Source organism: Perca fluviatilis, chromosome 14 (genome assembly GCF_010015445.1).
Source record: "Perca fluviatilis chromosome 14, GENO_Pfluv_1.0, whole genome shotgun sequence".
NCBI classification, from domain to species: domain Eukaryota; kingdom Metazoa; phylum Chordata; class Actinopteri; order Perciformes; family Percidae; genus Perca; species Perca fluviatilis.
The window spans coordinates 15,270,005-15,289,601 of NC_053125.1; the positions used below are offsets into that span (position 1 = coordinate 15,270,005).

Consider the following 19,597-nt stretch of genomic DNA (forward strand, 5'->3'; position numbering starts at 1 on the left):
CCTTGTGTCACAACACTTCCTTTTACTTTGCAGCAATATATATAGGACCTGAACAACCAGGTGGGATCACAAGAGAATTGCACCAGGGTTGGAGCTTCTAAATAAGTTTTAAAATAATAACTCTAAAATAAAACATTATTTATTTATTTTTGACAATTGCTTGGGGTAAGTACATTTTTGTGTCTATACCCTATATAGAGGTATTCTTTATGAAATTGTAAAATATACTTCACTGTGTATTTTTACTGCATTATATGTATTGTTTTTGCATTTTTTTGTGTGAAATCTTGCTTTGTAAAGCATCTTACAATCTTATTTTTTTCATCATATTTTGATACCATCCATCCAAAAGAAATCAATGCAAGAATTGGTTCATGGAGGAACCTCTTTTTGTATGTTTGTAAGTACAAAGATACTAAGTATCTACAGTAGGTACAAATACATAAGTATAACCTGCTTTATCTTACAATGTAAAATACTCCATGCTGAGATTGCTTTCAAGCTTCTAAAGTAATAAGACCAAATGGTTGTTCCATATTTATATAACCATACCACGATATTTTTCCATAAATATATTTTTACTTTAATGTTTGAAATTATTTTAATCATTTATTTTTGCTACATTTCCATTGTACTCTTTGGATGCCACCTAACATAATTATCTTAAAGGGCAACTATTATATAGCATGTTCAGGATAATACTTGCATACTTTAATGTTAAAAAAAAAACTTTATTTTTCTCATACTGCCCATGGCTGCTGCAACTGTATTCACCCTCTGTGTGAGACGCTCTGTAGGAGCGCCTGTCCCTTTAATCTCTCCTCCCGACAAAGCCCAGTCGGCAAAGAGATTATTTCAAAATTCAGTCTGTCAAAGTAAGAAATAATAGAGGTAAATGTAGGAAAGAAGATACATTTTTTGCTAGATTAACCTTAAATTTTTGTTTTATATGATAAAATATGGGACGTAGAAATAAGCGCTGAAAATGTGTAGTAGAAAATCTTTACAATTTAAAACGTTTGAAAAAGCAAAAACAGGCGTCAAAAACGTTGGAAAAAAAAGTTTTTTTCAAGGTTGATGAGAAGACAACACAAGGGTTAAGATTAGGACATACAGGACTTAATGCTACTTTATATTTAATGAAGAAAAGACAATGACAGCCTCGCTGTTGTTACACTAGTAGCAGCTGGAGCTACTGCAACGGAGTTGCTTTATAGCAGGACTTTTTACCAAAAATCACCAATAAAAGCTTCTAAACCAAAAACTACACAACCGGATATGTGCAAGCAGTAATTTGATCCCGAAATTTGGGAGAAATGGCCAGCATTGGCAGCCAACATTACAGCTATTTCGCGTTAGCGTGCAGCTACTTAATAATAATAATAAATTGAATTTATATAGCGCTTTTCATGGACTCAAAGTCATAGTTAGCACTAGGCTAACTAAATTGGGGAGAATTTAACAACACTAGCAGCCAAGATGACATTTTACAGCCTTTAGCATGTAGATACATGTGACAATGTTAACGCCACAGCAGTAGCATAGTAAAAAAAAACTCCAGTCCTGCCTACCTGGAGCAAATGAACACTAATAGCAGGCCGGCTTAGAGTTGCGTTACACTTAGCCGAGAGTCGAAAAAAACTTTTGAAACCACAGCCTTCAGAACAGTTGGAAATCTTAATGTTTTAGCTCACAGGGGGTTTCTCTAAAATATGTTTACCTCATTATTTGAAGTTTTGGCCATGGTTAGGTCAGGCACTGAGCTGTCAATCAAGTTTGCTCAAAAAACTCCTTAGCCAATGGGGACGCACCCCTGAAAGACCCGCCCCCGCGAGAGTTTTTTGCCAAACAAATACAGAGCCAAAGTCACGCCCCTTCCGGTGGACCTCATGGGACTTTAATTTGGAAAAAATATGAACGGTAGTGAACAGGGAGAGGCTTATTCTTTTTTGATCCCGTTTGAATTGAGCCACGGATTACAAATATGATGTTTGTCAATTTAAAAGATAATTTTTCAACCGAAGAAAGTCTCAGTTATCCCTATGTTTGTCATATGACCACTTAGTTTTGTGTGAAACCGCTCAGTGAACTACATCTTTCGTCTCACACAATTTATGTCACCTAGCTTGATGCTCAACTTGCTCACTAGCTAGCTGGCTTAGCTGCTCATTTGAGTAACGTTACATCCCCGGTACGATACACAGAGACATCGTAGCTTCAGCAAGACGTCATCCATGCAACATTGAAGTGTGTAGTCTTTCTAATTACGCATTTTCACAGTCTTATACTTCAACAGTTTAACAATAAACTGAGACTTTCTTTGGTTGAAAAAATATCTTTTAAATTGAAGAACATCATATTTGTAATCCATGGCTCAATTCAAACGGGATAAAAAAATAATTTACCTCTCCCCGTTTACTCACGTTCATATTTTTTCAAAAGATAGGTCCCATGGACCGGAAGTAGAAGGCCGTGAAGCTGCACCAATCACATTGGTGTAGCTAACGCTGCAACGTCAAATCGGTTGTTTGAAACGGCTTTGGCCACTACAATGAAAAGTTGAATGAATGAGTTAGACTTGGCTTTTTATCGAAAAGAGGAACAGAAGACGGCGCTTGAATCGTTCCTTTGCAAGAAGGACGTTTTTGCTGTTTTGCCGACCGGATATGGCAAGAGTTTAATCTACCAGTTAGCTCTGCTGGTAGGTAAGCGTATGGGTACGCTCTGGATACGTCAACCCGTGTATTGTTGTGATTGGTCGTAGTGTTATCCAATCGCGTGCAGTGAGATTTTCAAATGATTGCTTGGTGCTGCCCCTCGAGTTGGGCCATTTTCATTACTCATTGCCAGACCCTTAATCTTTCGGCACAAATGAGAAAGCTGGGAGCACAACTGCAAATGTGATAAATAGAGCAAAAGACTGATCATTGAGAAAGAAACAGAGGGAACTTTAAATAAAGGACATATTATTAAACAAATAATAGACCAATAGTTTATCACTACACAAATATTTTGTTTGCAAGTTTTAAGTTTTACCTTCGAGATGACATTTTTTTGGCTTTAGTTAGTGATTTTTGTTTGATACTTAAGAAGTTTTGTTTGGGAGAAGCACGTGACCGGCACCTGCAATGGTTGCAATAGACTGAGCTCCAACACTCCAACACGAAAAAGCGTGTCTCGTCGCCTGGGCTGTCTACTCGTTCTCTAACATGGAGGAATTAATCCACCAGGTCTTGGAAAAGCAGCTACGTGCGCTGAAATCAGTGATATATAGCACAGTGAAGGAAGTGCTGGCCGAATTTAACGCCTTGCAGCAACACATCGGGGCAGAACTTGAGATGCAGGAAATCATGGTATGTGAGTCGGACCAATCTGACTGTGTCACATTCAAGACCCAGCGGCTTCGGACGCGACTCGGACTTGTTCATCTGCCACGCTGCCCTGGGAACGACCCGCAGGGAACGCATATTAATGTTAAAAAAATGAAATTTTCATTCCATGGGACCTTTAACATTTAAGCTAGACTGAAAGAACATGAGGGATATGGTCTGTTCAGCTCATAGTCTGCTTATTTTTCCAACTAGATTGGTCTGTTTTTCACACAGCTTAGTCCAGAAATTGTTCGAAGGTGTTTGTAATAATGTTCATGTTTGACATAAGAATTCACTAGACCTGTTTCAACTGACCTGTGACTTAAGACAGGAGGTGTAGTTTTGAGCTGGAGTTTTGCACAAACTGCGTTTGATGTGGTCACGCATCTTACAAATAGGGGAGGGGGTCTGCAGTCTCAGAGGGTTAGGGGATTTATTTTATTTTTTATGTTTTTGTCACACCTTGCTCAGAGCTAACCCTTTATCCTTTACAAAAAATGTTTCAGCAAATTACGGTAGGGTACTCAAGACACGTATGCGTGTAAGTTTTGAATATGGCTGAGTTGTCAATCCTTTCAGTTAACATCAGGGGGTTAAATGGGCCGATCAAACGAGCTAAATTCCTGGACTATTTAAGAAGGAAGAACATAGATGTGGCGCTCATACAAGAGTCACATTTACGTAAAAGAGATGTAAATCGTCTACAAAATAAATACTTTAAGGTTGCTGCCTTATCTAGTGACGACACCAAAACCAAGGGCTCCATTGTGTTGCTTTCTCGGAAATGCGTCCTCACCGTAGACAAAAGCATTAAGGATTTATCAGGCAGAATATCTTATATATGTACCACGATAAGGAGTAGGAAAATAGCCTTTGTTTCGGTATGTGCACCATCTACATATGATGAAAGCTTTTTCCCGCGCCTGACCAATGAATTGCTCTCTCTCAACGAATATTCTCCAATTATAGGAGGAGACATGAATGTAGTACTAAATTTAAATCAGGATAGATCAGGGGTCAATCACACCAAAGCCCAGAAACATATATCAGTACTACTAGGAAGGACTACACCTTCTTTTCCACACGTCACCTCACCCACTCCCGTATTGATTATATTTTGTGCTTCAGTGAACTTAAGGCAATGTTCCACACGATAGCAATAGAACCAGCAATTCTGTCTGACCACAATGCGCTGATAACCAATTTCTGTTGTGATATGTTAGGAGAAAGATCTAGGAGATGGCAATTTAATGATTCCCTTCTCCAGAACACAGCTTTTGATGCAGAATTTAGAACCAAACTGGCTGAATTTATATCAGTTATTTATTAGGGATTTCACATCCTCCTTCACGGTCAACTTGAAGAGGAAAAGAGAGGCAAGGATTGCGGAGTTGGAAGAACGCTGTAAATCGTTAGAGCAATCTCTTAAGACTTGTTTTTCTAAATCTACACATACTCAAATCAAGCAGAGCTAAATGATTTGCCAAGCAGGAGAGCTGAAATAGTAATGCACTGAGTGAGGCAAATTACTATTTTAACGGCTGTAAAGCAAATTGCTAGCTCTGAAATTAAAACAAAGCGAATCCAGAGCTACTATCAACAGCATCCGCACAGAGCGAGGTATCTCAACAAATCCTAAGGATATCAGCGTCACTTTTCAATTCTTTTACTCAAATTTTTATGAGTCCTCCTACAACTCAGATCCAACACAGTGCCAGGAGATCCTAAAAGAGATAAATCTGCCTCTTCTTAACCCAGAGGACGCAGAAGAACTGGGTCGACTTATAACGTTAGAGGAACTTAAATCTGCATTAAAAACAGTTAAAAAAGGGAAAACACCAGGGTTGGATGGAATTCCATCAGAGCTTCTTCTACAGTATTTTGACATATTAGGACCTACCATTTTACAAGATTTAACTTCAGCTATAGAGAAGGGTTCTTTCCACCAACAAACCCACACTGTGCTGATCTCAGTTATGCCAAAGAAGGGCAAAGATCCTACGGATTGTTCAAATTACAGGCCCCGCAGCCTCATCGGGACTGTTGTCTTCCCGTCAACCTCGAAAAAACACATTTTTTTTCCTAAATTTTTACGCTACAGCTTTTACGTTTGTTTTTGCTTTTTCCAATGTTTTAAATTGTTAAATTTTTCTTCGACACATTTTCAGCGCTTATTTCTACGTCCCATATTTTCTGATATAAAACAAAAATTGAAAAGCTTTATTCCAAAGTCTCTCCGCTCAGAGCGCTTTATCGAGAAGTTAGTCCACCCCGACCAATCAGGTTTTATACCCAAGCGTCATGCTGCAGACAATGTACGCAGATTAATTCATGTAATAGAAGAAGCCAAAAACCTACCAACAACGGCAGCAGTTTTATCAGTGGACGTGGAAAAGGCTTTCGACCACTTAGAGTGGAAATACTTGTGGCATGTAATGGAGAGGCTTGGTTTGGGAGCCAAATTCATTGACATGGTACGCACTTTATATGTGAATCCCATGGCCTAGTCTAAATTACATCTGCTTGGGAGACAGAAGAAAATATGGCTAGCTTGAGCAACTGCGACCAAGAAACCCCCACTCGCTTTGTATAAAACAGTGGTTGGCGTATTTTCTGGACATATTTATGCTTGAGCTCTCTACAGCAAGGATTAACAACGCCAAGTCATCGACTATCGACTTATGGAAAATTTGTATGTTATGTTTTCCTCGAGACCGCAGAGGGTGGGGGGTGGGAGGATTTTTTGGTTCCTGTTCGATTTTATTTCTTTGTTCTGTATGTTGTGTATTCAAAAATATGTGTGTAAGTTTCATTTTGTCACAGTTGTTTCAAAGTATAATATCTATACAGTTGAGGATATAGATATTTAGAAGGAGAAATACTGTATTATAATTGTTATTTGCATCACACTATTTCCCTTTGGATGTTTTCTGTGCCTTGAGTTATAAATGCTAAAAGTACCGATATAATGACTACTGTCATTTGGAGATTGACTACTGTGTGCAGTATTAAAAAGTAAATATAGTAAGTACTTACTGTAGGACAAGGGCTTTCCATTTACTACTAATGTGAAAAAGTCTTTGTATTTTTTCATTTCATAGATTTAAAGCAAGACAAGATGGCTGTCGGAAGGATCATATCAATGTTCCTGATTCTTATAGGTAAGCTGAGTAATGTTAAACAGATTGCCTTTAAAAGGTCTTGATAGAAAATAACGGAAAAGGCGTAGCTTACTGCATAAAATATTTGTTATAGAAATATATAATTAAATAGTAAATAGTTAATACAGGCAAAAGGTAAGCTCATTTGCTAATTCTTTTTTTTGGGTACTTTTTAGCTACAACAAGACCAGCTGCACCTATGACAGCTGCACCAACAACAGCAGCACCAACAACTCCTGCACCTACAACTGCAGCCCCTACAACTGCTGCACCTACAACTCCTGCCCCTACGACAGCTGCCCCAACAACTCCTGCACCTACAACTGCAGCCCCTACAACTGCAGCACCTACAACTGCTGCACCTACAACTGCTGCACCAACAACAGCAGCACCTACAACTGCTGCACCTATGACAGCTGCACCTACGACTGCTGCACCTACGACTGCTGCCCCTACAACAGCTGCACCAACAACAGCTGTACCTACGACTGCTGCACCTTCAACTGCAGCACCAACTACTGCAGCACCTACAACTCCTGCCCCTACGACAGCTGCACCAACAACAGCCGCACCTACAACAGCAGCACCTACAACTGCAGCACCAACTACCGCAGCACCTACAACAGCAGCACCAACAACAGCCGCTCCAACGACGGCCGCACCAACTACAGCAGCACCTACAACTCCTGCCCCTACAACTGAAGCACCTACAACTCCTGCACCTACAACAGCAGCACCTACAACTCCTGCCCCTACAACAGCTGCACCAACAACAGCCGCACCTACAACAGCAGCACCAACTACTGCAGCACCAACAACAGCCGCTCCTACGACTGCCGCACCAACTACTGCAGCACCTACAACAGCAGCACCTACAACTCCTGCCCCTACGACAGCTGCACCAACAACTGCTGCCCCTACAACTCCTGCCCCTACGACAGCAGCACCAACAACAGCTGCACCTACGACTGCTGCACCTACAACTGCAGCACCAACTACTGCAGCACCTACAACTCCTGCACCTACAACGGCAGCAACAACTACTGCAGGACCTACAACAGCAGCACCTACAACTGCAGGACCTACAACAGCATCACCTACAACCGCAGCACCTACAACAGCAGCACCAACAACAGCTGTTCCTACGACTGCCGCACCAACTACAGCAGCACCTACAACTCCTGCCCCTACGACAGCTGCACCAACAACAGCTGCACCTACGACTGCTGCACCTACAACTGCAGCACCAACTACTGCAGCACCTACAACGGCAGCAACAACTACTGCAGGACCTACAACAGCAGCACCTACAACTGCAGGACCTACAACAGCATCACCTACAACCGCAGCACCTACAACAGCAGCACCAACAACAGCTGTTCCTACGACTGCCGCACCAACTACAGCAGCACCTACAACTCCTGCCCCTACGACAGCTGCACCAACAACAGCTGCACCTACGACTGCTGCACCTACAACTGCAGCACCAACTACTGCAGCACCTACAACTCCTGCACCTACAACAGCAGCACCTACAACTCCTGCCCCTACGACAGCTGCAACAATAACAGCCGCACCTACAACAGCAGCACCGACTACTGCAGCACCAACAACAGCCGCTCCTACGACTGCCGCACCAACTACTGCAGCACCTACAACAGCAGCACCTACAACTCCTGCCCCTACGACAGCTGCACCAACAACTCCTGCACCTACAACTGCAGCCCCTACAACTGCAGCACCTACAACTCCTGCCCCTACGACAGCTGCACCAACAACAGCCGCACCTACAACAGAAGCACCTACAACTGCAGCACCAACTACCGCAGCACCTACAACAGCTGCACCAACAACAGCTGCACCTACGACTGCTGCACCTACAACTGCAGTACCTACAACTCTTGCACCTACAACAGCAGCACCTACAACTCCTGCCCCTACAACAGCTGCACCAACAACAGCCGCACCTACAACAGCAGCACCAACTACTGCAGCACCAACAACAGCCGCTCCTACGACTGCCGCACCAACTACTGCGCAGCCTACAACAGCAGCACCTACAACTCCTGCCCCTACGACAGATGCACCAACAACTGCTGCCCCTACAACTCCGCCCTTACGACAGCAGCACCAACAACAGCTGCACCTACGACTGCTGCACCTACAACTGCAGCACCAACTACTGCAGCACCTACAACTCCTGCACCTACAACGGCAGCACCAACTACTGCAGGACCTACAACAGCAGCACCTACAACTGAAGGACCTACAACAGCATCACCTACAACCGCAGCACCTACAACAGCAGCACCAACAACAGCTGTTCCTACGACTGCCGCACCAACTACAGCAGCACCTACAACTCCTGCCCCTACGACAGCTGCACCAACAACAGCTGCACCTACGACTGCTGCACCTACAACTGAAGCACCAACTACTGCAGCACCTACAACTCCTGCACCTACAACAGCAGCACCTACAACTCCTGCCCCTACGACAGCTGCACCAACAACAGCCGCACCTACAACAGCAGCACCAACTACTGCAGCACCAACAACAGCCGCTCCTACGACTGCCGCACCAACTACTGCAGCACCTACAACAGCAGCACCTACAACTCCTGCCCCTACGACAGCTGCACCAACAACTCCTGCACCTACAACTGCAGCCCCTACAACTGCAGCACCTACAACTCCTGCCCCTACGACAGCTGCACCAACAACAGCCGCACCTACAACAGAAGCACCTACAACTGCAGCACCAACTACCGCAGCACCTACAACTCCTGCCCCTACGACAGCTGCACCAACAACAGCTGCACCTACGACTGCTGCACCTACAACTGCAGCACCTACAACTCCTGCACCTACAACAGCAGCACCTACAACTCCTGCCCCTACAACAGCTGCACCAACAACAGCCGCACCTACAACAGCAGCACCAACTACTGCAGCACCAACAACAGCCGCTCCTACGACTGCCGCACCAACTACTGCAGCACCTACAACAGCAGCACCTACAACTCCTGCCCCTACGACAGATGCACCAACAACTGCTGCCCCTACAACTCCTGCCCCTACGACAGCAGCACCAACAACAGCTGCACCTACGACTGCTGCACCTACAACTGCAGCACCAACTACTGCAGCACCTACAACTCCTGCACCTACAACGGCAGCACCAACTACTGCAGGACCTACAACAGCAGCACCTACAACTGCAGCACCTACAACAGCAGCACCAACTACCGCAGCACCTACAACAGCAGCACCAACAACAGCTGCTCCTACGACTGCCGCACCAACTACAGCAGCACCTACAACTCCTGCCCCTACGACAGCTGCTCCTACGACTGCCGCACCAACTACAGCAGCACCTACAACTCCTGCCCCTACGACAGCTGCACCAACAACAGCCGCACCTACAACAGCAGCACCAACTACTGCAGCACCAACAACAGCTGCTCCTACGACTGCCGCACCAACTACTGCAGCACCTACAACAGCAGCACCTACAACTCCTGCCCCTACGACAGATGCACCAACAACTGCTGCCCCTACAACTCCTGCCCCTACGACAGCAGCACCAACAACAGCTGCACCTACGACTGCTGCACCTACAACTGCAGCACCAACTACTGCAGCACCTACAACTCCTGCACCTACAACAGCAGCACCTACAACTCCTGCCCCTACGACAGCTGCACCAACAACAGCTGCACCTACGACTGCTGCACCTACAACTGCAGCACCAACTACTGCAGCACCTACAACTCCTGCACCTACAACAGCAGCACCTACAACTCCTGCCCCTACGACAGCTGCACCAACAACAGCCGCACCTACAACAGCAGCACCAACTACTGCAGCACCAACAACAGCCGCTCCTACGACTGCCGCACCAACTACTGCGGCTCCTACAACAGCAGCACCTACAACTCCTGCCCCTACGACAGCTGCACCAACAACTCCTGCACCTACAACTGCAGCCCCTACAACTGCAGCACCTACAACTCCTGCCCCTACGACAGCTGCACCAACAACAGCCGCACCTACAACAGAAGCACCTACAACTGCAGCACCAACTACCGCAGCACCTACAACAGCAGCACCAACAACAGCCGCTCCTACAATGGCCGCACCAACTACAGCAGCACCTACAACTCCTGCCCCTACGACAGCTGCACCAACAACAGCAGCACCAACTACTGCAGCACCAACAACAGCCGCTGCTACGACTGCAGCACCAACTACTGCAGCACCTACAACAGCAGCACCTACAACTCCTGCCCCTACGACAGATGCACCAATAACTGCTGCCCCTACAACTCCTGCCCCTACGACAGCAGCACCAACAACAGCTGCACCTACGACTGCTGCACCTACAACTGCAGCACCAACTACTGCAGCACCTACAACTCCTGCACCTACAACGGCAGCACCAACTACTGCAGGACCTACAACAGCAGCACCTACAACTGCAGCACCTACAACAGCAGCACCAACTACCGCAGCACCTACAACAGCAGCACCAACAACAGCTGCTCCTACGACTGCCGCACCAACTACAGCAGCACCTACAACTCCTGCCCCTACGACAGCTGCACCAACAACAGCTGCACCTACGACTGCTGCACCTACAACTGCAGCACCAACTACTGCAGCACCAACAACAGCCGCTCCTACGACTGCCGCACCAACTACTGCAGCACCTACAACAGCAGCACCTACAACTCCTGCCCCTACGACAGCTGCACCAACAACTCCTGCACCTACAACTGCAGCCCCTACAACTGCAGCACCTACAACCCTGCCCCTACTACAGCTGCACCAACAACAGCCGCACCTACAACAGCAGCACCTACAACAGCAGCACCAACTACCGCAGCACCTACAACAGCAGCACCTACAACTCCTGCCCCTACAACAGATGCACCAACAACTGCTGCCCCTACAACTCCTGCCCCTACGACAGCAGCACCAACAACAGCTGCACCTACGACTGCTGCACCTACAACTGCAGCACCAACTACTGCAGCACCTACAACTCCTGCACCTACAACAGCAGCACCTACAACTCCTGTCCCTACGACAGCTGCACCAACAACAGCTGCACCTACGACTGCTGCACCTACAACTGCAGCACCAACTACTGCAGCACCTACAACTCCTGCACCTACAACAGCAGCACCTACAACTCCTGCCCCTACGACAGCTGCACCAACAACAGCCGCACCTACAACAGCAGCACCAACTACTTTAGCACCAACAACAGCCGCTCCTACAACTGCCGCACCAACTACTGCAGCACCTACAACAGCAGCACCTACAACTCCTGCCCCTACGACAGCTGCACCAACAACAGCCGCACCTACAACAGAAGCACCTACAACTGCAGCACCAACTACCGCAGCACCTACAACGCGCACCAACAACAGCCGCCCTACAACGGCCGCACAACATATACAACAACACCCAACAACCCTGCCTACGACAGCTGCAACAACTCAACAACAGCGGTACTCCTACGACTGCTGCACCTATAACTGCAGCACCTACAACTCCTGCCCCTACAACAGCTGCACCAACAACAGCCGCACCTACAACAGCAGGCACCAACTACTGCAGCACCAACAACAGCCGCCTCCACCGACTGCCGCACCAACTACTGCAGCACCTACAACAGCAGCACCTACAACTCCTGCCCCTACGACAGATGCACCAACAACTGCTTCCCCATACACTCCTGCCCCCTACGACAGCAGCGCACCAACAACAGCTGCACCTACTCGCTGCACCTACAACTGCAGCACCCAACTACTGCAGCACCTACAACTCCTGCACCTACAACGGTAGCACCAACTACTGCAGGACCTACAACAGTAGCACCTACAACTGCAGCACCTACAACAGCAGCACCAACTACCGCACCCACAACAGCAGCACCAACAACAGCTGCCTGCTACACGCCAACAACAGCAGCACCTACAACTCCTGCCCCTACGACAGCTGCACCAACAACAGCTGCACTCTACGACTGCTGCACCTACAACTGCAGCACCAACTACTGCAGCACCTACAACTCCTTCACCTACAACAGCAGCACCTACAACTCCTGCCCCTACGACAGCTGCACCAACAACAGCCGCACCTACAACAGCAGCACCAACTACTGCAGCACCAACAACAGCCGCTCCTACGACTGCCGCACCAACTACTGCAGCACCTACAACAGCAGCACCTACAACTCCTGCCCCTACGACAGCTGCACCAACAACTCCTGCACCTACAACTGCAGCCCCTACAACTGCAGCTCCTACAACTCCTGCCCCTACTACAGCTGCACCAACAACAGCCGCACCTACAACAGCAGCACCTACAACAGCAGCACCAACTACCGCAGCACCTACAACAGCAGCACCAACAACAGCTGCTCCTACGACGCCGCACCAACTACAGCAGCACCTACAACTCCTGCCCCTACGACAGCTGCACCAACAACAGCTGCACCTACGACTGCTGCACCTACAACTGCAGCACCTACAACTCCTGCACCTACAACAGCAGCACCTACAACTCCTGCCCCTACAACAGCTGCACCAACAACAGCCGCACCTACAACAGCAGCACCAACTACTGCAGCACGTACAACAGCAGCACCTACAACTCCTGCCCCTACGACAGCTGCACCAACAACTGCTGCCCCTACGACAGCAGCACCAACAACAGCTGCACCTACGACTGCTGCACCTACAACTGCAGCACCAACTACTGCAGCACCTACAACTCCTGCACCTACAACGGCAGCACCAACTACTGCAGGACCTACAACAGCAGCACCTACAACTGCAGCACCTACAGCAGCAGCACCAACTACCGCAGCACCTACAACAGCAGCACCAACAACAGCTGCTCCTACGACTGCCGCACCAACTACAGCAGCACCTACAACTCCTGCCCCTACGACAGCTGCACCTACAACTGCAGCACCAACTACTGCAGCACCTACAACTCCTGCACCAACAACAGCCGCACCTACAACAGCAGCACCAACTACTGCAGCACCAACAACAGCCGCTCCTACGACTGCCGCACCAACTACTGCAGCACCAACAACAGCTGCACCTACAACTGCAGCACCAACAACTGCAGCACCTACAACTCCTGCACCTACAACAGCAGCACCTACAACTCCTGCCCCTACGACAGCTGCACCAACAACAGCCGCACCTACAACAGCAGCACCACCTACTGCAGCACCAACAACAACCGCTCCTACGACTGCCGCACCAACTACTGCTCCACCTACAACAGCAGCACCAACTACTGCAGGACCTACAACAGCAGCACCTACAACTCCTGCCCCTACGACAGCTGCACCAACAACTCCTGCACCTACAACTGCAGCCCCTACAACAGCTTCACCAACAACAGCAGCACCTACAACTGCTGCACCTACAACAGCTGTACCTACGACAGCTGCACCTACAACTGCTGCACCTACGACTGCCGCACCAACAACTGCTGCCCCTACAACTCCTGCCCCTACGACAGCAGCACCAACAACAGCTGCACCTACGACTGCTGCACCTACAACTGCAGCACCAACTACTGCAGCACCTACAACTCCTGCACCTACAACGGCAGCACCAACTACTGCAGGACCTACAACAGCACCGCCAACTACTGCAGCACCAACGACAGCCGCTCCTACGACTGCCGCACCAACTACTGCAGCACCTACAACTGCAGCCCCTACAACTGCAGCACCTACAACAGCTGCACCTACAACTGCTCCACCTACAACAGCAGCACCAACTACTGCAGGACCTACAACAGCAGCACCTACAACTCCTGCCCCTACGACAGCTGCACCAACAACTCCTGCACCTACAACTGCAGCCCCTACTACTGCAGCACCTACAATTGCTGCACCTACAACTCCTGCCCCTACAACTGCTGCACCAACAACAGCAGCACCTACAACTGCTGCACCTACAACAGCTGTACCTACGACAGCTGCACCTACGACTGCTGCACCTACGACTGCCGCACCAACAACTGCTGCCCCTACAACTCCTGCCCCTACAGCTGCTGCACCAACAACAGCAAGCACCTACAACTGCTGCACCTACAGCAGCTGTACCTACGACGGCTGCCACCTGCTGCTGGGCTGCCGCACCAACAACTGCTGCCCCTACAACTCCTGCCCCTACGACAGCAGCACCAACAACAGTTGCACCTACGACTGCTGCACCTACAACTGCAGCACCAACTACTGCAGCACCTACAACTCCTGCACCTACAATGGCAGCACCAACTACTGCAGGACCTACAACAGCAGCACCAACTACTGCAAGACCTACAACAGCAGTACCTACAACTCCTGCCCCTACGACAGCTGCACCAACAACTCCTGCCCCTACAACTGCAGCCCCAACAACTGCTGCACCTACGACTGCTGCACCTACAACAGCAGCACCTACAACTCCTGTCCCTACGACAGCTGCACCAACAACAGCTGCACCTACGACTGCTGCACCTACAACTGCAGCACCAACTACTGCAGCACCTACAACTCCTGCACCTACAACAGCAGCACCTACAACTCCTGCCCCTACGACAGCTGCACCAACAACAGCCGCACCTACAACAGCAGCACCAACTACTTTAGCACCAACAACAGCCGCTCCTACAACTGCCGCACCAACTACTGCAGCACCTACAACAGCAGCACCTACAACTCCTGCCCCTACGACAGCTGCACCAACAACTCCTGCACCTACAACTGCAGCCCCTACAACTGCAGCACCTACAACTCCTGCCCCTACGACAGCTGCACCAACAACAGCCGCACCTACAACAGAAGCACCTACAACTGCAGCACCAACTACCGCAGCACCTACAACAGCAGCACCAACAACAGCCGCTCCTACAACGGCCGCACCAACTACAGCAGCACCTACAACTCCTGCCCCTACGACAGCTGCACCAACAACAGCTGCACCTACGACTGCTGCACCTATAACTGCAGCACCTACAACTCCTGCCCCTACAACAGCTGCACCAACAACAGCCGCACCTACAACAGCAGCACCAACTACTGCAGCACCAACAACAGCCGCTCCTACGACTGCCGCACCAACTACTGCAGCACCTACAACAAACAGCACACTTATAAATCTCCCCCCCCAAAAAATATACAACTCCGACAGCTGCACACAACAACACTCCTGCCCCTACGACAGCAGCGCAACAACAGCTGCACCTACGACTGCTGCACCTGGCACCAACTGCAGCACAACTACTACACCTACAACTCCTGCACCTCACATCGGCAGCACCAACTACTGCAGGGACTACAACAGCAGCACCTGCACAACTCACGCACCTACAACAGCAGCACCTACAACCGCAGCACCTACAACAGCAGCACCAACAACAGCTGCTCCTACGACTGCCGCGACCAACTACAGCAGCACCTACAACTTTGCTGCTTATCGACAGCTGCACCAACAACAGCTGCACCTACGACTGCTGCGCCTACAACTGCAGCACCAACTACTGCAGCACCTACAACTCCTTCACCTACAACAGCAGCACCTACAACTCCTGCCCCTACAACTGCAGCACCAACTACCGCAGCACCTACAACAGCAGCACCAACAACAGCTGCTCCTGACGACGCGCATAAACTACAGCAGCACCTACAACTCCTGCCCCTACGACAGCGCACCAACAACAGCTGCACCTACGACTCTGCACCTACAACTGCACGCACCTACACGCCCCTGCACCTAAACAACAGCAGCACCACCTCCTGCCCCTACAACAGCTGCACCAACAACAGCCGCGCCTACAACAGCAGCGCACCAACTACTGCAGCACGCTTACAGCAGCAGCACACTCGGCTCTGCCTCACGACAGCTGCACAACAACTGCTGCCCCTAAGGGCAGCACCAACAACAGCAGCACCTACGACTGCTGCACCTACAACTGCAGCACCAACTACTGCAGACAGCAAATAAAAACTACACACCCGCAGGTTACGCACTGAACATACAGCAGCAGCACCAACTACCGCAGCACCTACAACAGCAGCACCAACAACAGCTGCTCCTACGACTGCCGCACCAACAACAGCCGCACCAACAGCCACACCTACGACTTCCGCACCTACGACAGCAGCACCTACAACTCCTCCCCCTACGACAGCTGCACCAACAATTCCTGCACCTACAACTGCAGCCCCTACAACTGCAGAACCTACAACTGCTGCACCTACCACTACTGCACCAACAACAGCTGCATCTACAACAGCTGCATCAACAACAGCCGCACCTACAACAGCAGCACCTACAACTGCTGCACCCACTACAGCTGCACCTACAACTGCCGCACCAACAACAGCCACACCTACGACTGCCACACCTACGACAGCAGCACCTACAACTCCTGCCCCTACGACAGCTGCATCAACAACTCCTGCACCTACAACTGCAGCCCCTACAACTGCTGCACCTATCACTACTGCACCAACAACAGCAGCACCTACAACAGCTGCATCTACAACAGCTGCACCTACGACAGCTGCACCTACGACTTCTGCACCTACGACTGCCACACCAACAACTGCTGCGCCTACAACTCCTGCCCCTACGACAGTTGCATCAACAACAATCGCATCTACAACTGCCGCATCTACGACAGCTGCACCTACAACTGCTGCACCTACAACTGCAGCACCTACAACTGTTGCACCTATAACTGCAGCACCAACTACTGTAGCAGGTACAACAGCACCACCTACAACAGCTGCACCAACAACAACTGCACCTACAACAGCCACACCTACAACAGCCACACCAGCAACAGCAGCACCTTCAACAGCAGCACCTACAACCTCTGCCCCTACGACAGCTGCACCTACAACAGCAGAACCAGCAATAGCCACACCTACAATGGCAGCACCATCTACAGCCACACCTACGATTGCCGCACCAATAACATCTACACCTACAACTCCTGTACCTACAACTCCTGCACAAACAACTGCAGCACCTACAACATCACCAACAGGTGGATCACCTGCAACAACTGTAGGTTCCACAACAAATGTTGGACCAACGACAACCGGTGAGTTAACAACTGGTGCGTCAACAACAACTGGAGGTACAACAACAACAACAACAACAACCACAACCGGTGGTTCAACAACAGGTGGATCAACAACAACTGCAAGTACCACCACTACTACTATTACCACTACTACTACTACTACTACTACTACTGCAGCTCCTCCACCAGTTGTGTTTCTTGCAACAGTCTTGGTGGTACAATTTGTAGAAGAACTCACCAATAAAAACAGCATACAATTTAAGAATCTTGAGGCAGAAGTTGTAGCAGAGGTAAGTACTTATTCTTATTATTTGTCTGTGTATTACATTTGCAATTTTTCTTTTAATTAAGAGAATACTGTATTTTTAGTTTGTTTATACTTTTTATTTCCCCAGTATAATTCCATCTACAGAAAGAGATTTGACCGTCTTTTCATCCGCAGCTTTGTCATACGGTTTAGGTAATATTTTATACATTTTGAGAGCCAAATGAATTTGCTTTACTTTCTGGGTTGTGATGATCAATATTATATTTTTTTATATTTACAAAAAATGTAATAATTACAAACATGCATACGTGTCAATATCATTTAATTAACATGTGTGTTTTTTGATGCAGCCAAGCCATAACACGAATAGACAATACTGTAGCAGAGGTCGGGATTGAGTTCAATCAAACTGCTTCACCTTCAGAAATCCCAAAGGCTGATGTTGTAGCACAAACCTTAGTAGAGGCTGTCTCTAACCCCAACAATACCTTCAACCTCACTGTTGATGCCACATCCATCACAGTAATTCGTAAGTAAACACTAGCCCTACATTTCACTCCAGTAGTTGTTAGAGCAAGGACATATACCCATTGTTATTTGTCATTTATTTACAACTGTCTGTGTGTATATATGTATTTTTATGATCTGACATACTCCACAATTTCATTGAAAAGAACCACCGTAGTTTCATATTCTAGTACTATTAAATATCATTTTTTTCACTGCCAATACCATTACTGACCTTTTTATCAAAGTTATTTTTTCCTTTCCTGATCGCTTTTTAAATTTGTTTTGCCAAAGAGCATACACAATCATAATAACCATGAAGTCCACTTTGACAAACATTAACTAGACTACAGTGATGTGTATTTTTTTTTTAAATAAGGCCATCTGGCTACCATAATTTTTTTTTTTTTTTTTTACAGAAATAAATTCAACAACTGCAGCCCCCACTTTAAATACTACAGCTGCAATCCCAGCTGCTGCAAATCCAACTACAAATACAATGATCTCAACTACAACAGCCTCAACTACAACTTCAACTGCTGCAACTACAACTACAACTACTGAGGCAGTCACATTAAGGCTATTGACTTTCAGATCTGCTGGAGAAACATTTACGATTGACTTGCAGAATCCATCAACTACAGCATTTACAAATCGAGCCTCAATAATAAAGTCAACAGTAAGTCACTCTTTTAGTAAAGCTGAGAAAAATCTATGCATCTTAATTAATTTGAAACATCTGACTAAATATCTATAATTTTACAGAATCTGCAATATGCCATCTTTTTTAATATGTATCCTACTTCTTTAAAAAATATCTATTTGATTTTCACTTACAATTGTCACAAAGTATATTTCCCATCAGTGTGCTGAAGCAAGACTGTATAAATAAAATCCATCCAATTTCACACTGTCCCTTATGGTCTCCTAATGGGGTATGTAACATTGGTTGGGCTGAAAATGGCCTGGCTGATATTTCATTGGCCCTTATGCATCCCTGTGTTTTGGCCCTATTTGTAACAAGAGCTTTTCTTCCAAATATGGTATGCTCTTGAATATTTAGATGAGCTGCGCGCTGATTGGTTGAGCGAATTGCCAAACGCACACATTAGAGACGCACGCTGATTGGTTGAGCGAATCGCCATACACACACATTAGAGACGCGCGCTGATT

At 47.8% G+C, this 19,597-nt stretch overlaps 1 long non-coding RNA gene across 1 annotated transcript; it reads left to right on the plus strand.

Moving 5' to 3' along the window:
• The first annotated feature begins 80 nt into the window (after positions 1-80).
• On the plus strand, positions 81-6,814 carry LOC120572739. Its single transcript, XR_005641482.1, has 3 exons — positions 81-165; positions 6,473-6,532; positions 6,709-6,814. It is a non-coding gene; the product is annotated as an uncharacterized LOC120572739 (long non-coding RNA).
• The last annotated feature ends 12,783 nt before the right edge of the window (positions 6,815-19,597 follow it).